Genomic DNA, 6,000 nt, shown 5'->3' with positions numbered 1-6,000 from the left:
CAATCACAATTTACAAAAATTGTAACAGTACTGTGCAACAGGCCCCAGGTCTTAATATGTAATTAAATTTCAAATATTTTATTTCCTGTTTCATATAAACTACCAACAGTAGAATGCTTCGTATACTGATACATGTATTTGGTTGGAACTCGGTTGACCGAAGCGCCATCTAAAGAACCGATGGCGAGTTCGTGATGTCTGTATGTTATACATCAGTATGACGTTTGACAGAACAGAGAGTTTACTTGATTGTATTGTCATTAGCCTTGGATTATCTAGGTGGTGTTTGCACTCAATATCAGTTGTCAAATTCAAAGTGAATAGGAGAGTTGTAAACTAACTACATTTTTATCACCGTAAAAACCTACGGCTTCGGCGCACCTCTCGTTCGCGCGCTCTCTCTCTCTCTCTTGCTCATCTATGTCGGAAATGTTTGTTAAATACAAATATGTAGCGGCGGACGATAAGCATCCGGCATTTATTATTGTAATTTTGTGGAGTGAACGAGATGCAGAAAAGTGGGGGCGAGAGAGTGAGATCGAGCGTCTGTCCTGAAATTTCAAACAAAATTCAATTTCTACCAATCTAAAAAGCGGTTTCTGCCGATAGAGCAAGCGAACGCGTGAGGGAACGGGAAAACGAGCGAGCGACTCGAAAAGCGCACTCATTTACACCGAAAAATATGTTTATGTTTGAAGTTTGTCGAACGGATCCTCTATGCCTGCGGATTATATTCACGATGGGGATATTAATACATATTTTTCCAATACACATAAATATGTAGTAGCTACTCTTTTTTTCCTTCATCGAACACAACATTTTTCGTCATCGAATTTATAGTCTATTGCGCAACGATCGAGCACAATTGAAAATTGTTGTATGTTCGAAGCGGACGTACATTCAAAAAATCGATTTCCGGTGGTGGAACCGGAAAAACTGTCATAACCGGCATATATTCGTTTTAGTAGTGGAAAAATGTGGAATCTCTACGATTTACAGCGTTTGCACGTAGCATTACCGTGTTTTTTTTTCTCGTTTGAGAAACACGCAGAGATACTTTTGTTGCTAGGATGGTTGTCAGACACAAGATGTCTTCGTTTGTCGTGCTGAAAATCTATTTGCAGCGGAAGCGTTTGATGAGAGGGAAAAACCGAACAGCAAAAAATTCCAAACAAATTGAAAATGCTTTGAGATGAAACTATCGATGATTGCTTTTCGATAAAAATCGAGACACGACACAATCGATTTCGATAACAGGGAGGAGACGTCGGGTGCAGAAAAAAAAGATTCAATGCGTGTTATAGTAACAACAAGCCACAACAATGAGCGCAACATTCATCAAATGTCCAATTGACAAATTTCCAAGCCATTACTCATCCGAGAGAGAGAGAGAGAGAGAGAGAATGAAGCTTTGACACTCCACCTACTAATGGTACCGAATTAAGTGATAAATGGCGCATTATTAACATTTGTTACACGGTCACCCATATAAAATCCAAACCAACGATTGATTCGCATGGAACTACAATGGAAATGTCCAACCGACCGACCGACGGACCGCGACCAACCGTGCGAACGAGAAAGAGAGTCAGAGCGTACAACTAAATCTAAATTACCGAATATTTGTACCGATATAATGGCCACAAATATAAATTAGGAGCGTTAATAATCCCATCCAAGTTTTCGCGCGGCGCGTTCAAAAGCAGTCGCAATAGAGGGAGAAATAAGTGTGTTTGTTTGAGACGATTATCCAAATGGCAACAAATTGATGGAAAACATTGGGATTCATTGTTCATGTTCGGTAGTTGTTTGCCTTGTTCCCCAAGTTTACGAGCCATATATTTTGTTGTGTAAACTTTGAACTATTTTATTCGCATTCGTTTATCTGTATGGGGACTCATTCCAGTGACAAAATTACTCCCACTGTCTTTCTTTCACATTTCCTCTCGGTCTCGCCTTTTCTCACCGATTCCCACAAATGAATCCAATGGAACTCATACCAAATGGTGGCTACAATACAAATAAATAGAAACCCAACCATAAAACCGCTTTCTTCTCCTACAGTTCCACTAGTCTCTCACTCTCTCTCTCTCTCTTGTTTCTCACACACTACTTTTTTCTCTCTCCCTTTGTTTATTTGTTTGATCGCCTGCTCCATAAAGCTCACTTTTTGTCTATTGCACACACAGAAAAGAATCCCCGGAAATTTTAGGTGTTCGCCGTAAAATTTGACATTTATATATAAATTTCTATATACATTTTACCGGCAACACTTGAATTTTCCGGGCGATGACATAATTTCAAATATTCCAACAGAAATTAGCGCCATCTGTCATTTCAAGCGGCAAAATATACATAGTATTTGATAAAATGTTTGAAAATATGTCATCGCCCGGAAAATTGAAGTGTTGCCGGTAAAATGTATATAGAAATTTATGATGTATATAGAAATATAAATGTCAAATTTTACGGCGAACACCCAAAATTTCCGGGGATTCTTTTCTGTGTGCATCAGCTCAACGTACAAGTTTGCACTACGTGTTGGTTGATAGCACTCTGGATTTCGATATTTTGCTCGCGCTCACTTTTTCCCTCGCTCTATCTCTTTCTGCCTCGCTTCCATCTCAATCGCGCACACACACACACACACATACACCCATACAGTTCAAAGTTTATCTATTTAAGCCAATTTATTATTTTTGTGTTGTCTTATGCTGTGCTTTTATTGTTAAATTTAATTTATGTGCAACATGATATTTCTCTCAAAAAGTCTGGATGGTTTTTTATGAGTTACATTATTCCTTGACAGCACTCTTTCTCTCGTTCTCGGTGTGTGTGTGTGTGTGTACGTGTTTTTCTTCCTTTGGTCCTGGTTGTTGGCCGTTGGTAAAGCTCCTGCTCCTCTTTCCGGTTGCAATGTGTATAGTTGCTCACATTATTGTCACCCGATCTGTTTGGGGTTAGCTGTCGACTTGAGGTTAAGCATTGCCAATGTAAAAGGATACAAATCGCTTTCATTCGATACGTTTCGATTTCATGTGCTATTGAATGAAGACCATTTCCAATGAATTACAAAGAATGAATTCTAATCAAAGACGAAGTCATTGCGTTTGTATGGCCGTAAGCCCCAATAAAATTTATGGATGGCCCTATTCATTGTTCAATTTCCAACGTTTTCATCATATGTTCCCAACACACCGTACCGTCGTACATCGATTGTGCCGTAGCTGTTAGTCTCGTTGAGTTTTCTATATGTATGTGTGTGTGTGTGTGTGCATTTTTATCGCTCGAAAATTGGCTGAGCTGTTGCGCTCAAATTGAGAGATTGACTATTTTCCCACTTATTCTTGGTACTTGTGCGCTGCAGCGCAACAATGAATCTATGAAAAATTACACAGAAATCCATCTTCAATCCAATAAATGTGGAATACGTAATTTGCAAGTTGCAAATCCGGCCAAACATCAAACCACCACCATTCGAAAAATTTGTGTTTTGCGGACACACGAACACATTTTGAATTATTTCGTTTTCACATTGACAACCGCTCGAATATTGATTGTGTGAATCGTTTTTCATTCAATTGCATCAAAAGTGTTGGTATATTTCTTGAAAATCCGATAAATATTCAATTAAATTGGTAAGTCGAATTGAAATATTCAAAGACCGAGATCCAGAATCCGGTGTCGATGAAACACATACACACATTTTCACGTTCGATACACATTTGATTCACTTGATGATGAAACTGCAATATTTGTTTATCTACATTGAGTATACAACACACCATCATCATCGTGAGTCAAATCGATAAATTGCTTCATGATTCCGATTGGTTTTCAGTTTCAATGAGAGAATGAGAGAAGGAGAGATAGAGGGAGAGACAGAGAGAAAATGCTCAACACTTATGATTACTAAATATTTTATGCGAAATTCACATCACATTGAATGTATACATACCAAATGTGGCCATTTTCAAATGATGCCCACATAGGGGTATTGCAACGACCATAAAATATATGTATTTCATCAAGTTTATCAAGCTCTTTCCAAGTTTATGCATAGTGTCGAACTTTTGTTCAAGCTCTACCATCTAAATGTACAGCGAAATAATTTACGGGCAGGACGTAAGATGGCGTTTTTTCTGGTCAAAAAAGTTGCAATATCCCTTTGGATGCCCATTTAAACCCCAAAACGATGAATTGATACTGACGTTTTGCATGAAAGTACATATATATTATTAAGCCACCAATCAAACCAACTCCTCTCCCCATGCCACCCAAATCCCGAACATCATCAGACAAATGCTGTCGAAATGGCGAGAGAAAGAGTTATACTCGAACAGTCGAGGTTTAATGACTTTCTGAATGTGATGTCTACATTTGACCTGGATATGTGTAACCCCATTCAATTTTATACATCAAATAAACGTTTCATTATACATTTACTGGAATTGTATTACAAGATTATAAAAATGATGACCATTTTTCGGCTACATGACCAACAAATGCCATTCCAAATGGTTTCTCATCTGTCACTCGATGTCAAATACACATTCGAACATTATCAAAGCCAATTGCTACTTATTTCATGTATATGAACAAATGAACGTGCTTTGTGAAAAAAACATCGAAATTACGGTTTTAAAACACCAAATTGGAATGGTTTATTTTGTGGACCGGCTTTTTCAGGTATCAAAACGTTCGATTTGATCCTATCACTTTGAAGTTCTATTCAATTTCTATTGAATTTTTAAATCATTTTCGATTGAAAATATGAATTGATGCTTTTCAACTATTCCTGTGTCTTTGTAAAATATTCAAAGCACACAATTTAAACGGAATATATCCAAAAGAAGAAAATAAATTTTTAATCGACAATAAACAAAATCTTATCGAATTAAGAACCAACAAATAAAAATATGAAAACTTTTACGACATCAACCCATGGAAAGCTTTTTGTTCTGCTTCAAATTACATTACATGTCAAGAATATTGTTTTTCCCAAGACGAGTCGTAAATGAGTCAATAAGGTCGCCATGAGTAATTTGCAAAATTGAAAGGGTTTAGCATATTGATTGGCATAAAGAGGGCGTCATTCCAAGGATAAAGTCGATTTGAGCCTTGATTGAGAGAAAGAGAGGGAGAGAGAGAGAGAGAGAATGAAAGTGTGTGTATGTATGTGCGTGTGTATAATATGCGTCGAAATTGCGAGAATATTCTCGAAGGAATGGCACACAAGTGAAGAGGGTAGAAAAAAGCAACACAAAGTGTTTATGTAATTTGCATTTCGTTGAAAATTGACATAATTGCTGGTACTCGAAGCCGTTCCGGCCTCGTATGAATGTGAATTTGCGTCAATTCAACGAGCGCCACACGCACACACCGAGTGATTTGCACAAACGAGCGCATAATTCAAATAAATGCGAATTGACACCTCAAGTGAAACGATTTTTTATGTCGTCGGCGTCATACGATTTATTTTAAGCAATTTTTGGAGAGCCCGATATAGGCGTTACGAGCAAGCGATAGCGAAAGAACGAACGCTCGCACAACTCGAGAAAACCAAAAACGGTTTCTTTGTTATTTTTTTCAACATCTTTCTCCTGTTGGAGAGAGAGGGCAAAAATGATCTGGTTGTTGGCATTTAACGGTTGCAAACGAAGTTAAATTGTCTCGGTTGCCATGTGATGCCATTAGACGTAAGAGCGTATTAATTGTGGAAAAAACGATAAAAAATTGTTAATTTTTGTAATTTAATAGAATAGATAAGGAAATGAATGTGCTTGGCGCACATAACACGGTGCGTTATGAGCTCTTGTCGTCGTCGTCTTAAATTCAGGGAATATTTATAAAACTCACACAATATTTTAAAGACTGAACAGGCATTTGAAGATGTAATAAAATGTGCTATGAATAGGCAATTCAAACCATCGTTAAATGACTCAAAAAATAGATTCCGTTTGAATGGTTTAAAGAACATAAATTGTTGGGTGGTTGCGT

The sequence above is a fragment of the Sitodiplosis mosellana genome, unplaced genomic scaffold (genome assembly GCF_009176505.1).
Source record: "Sitodiplosis mosellana isolate CC-2019 unplaced genomic scaffold, AAFC_SMos_1.0 Smas_scaffold_6197, whole genome shotgun sequence".
In the NCBI taxonomy this organism is placed as follows: Eukaryota; Metazoa; Arthropoda; class Insecta; order Diptera; family Cecidomyiidae; genus Sitodiplosis; species Sitodiplosis mosellana.
Note: the sequence above shows the minus strand (reverse complement) of the source record.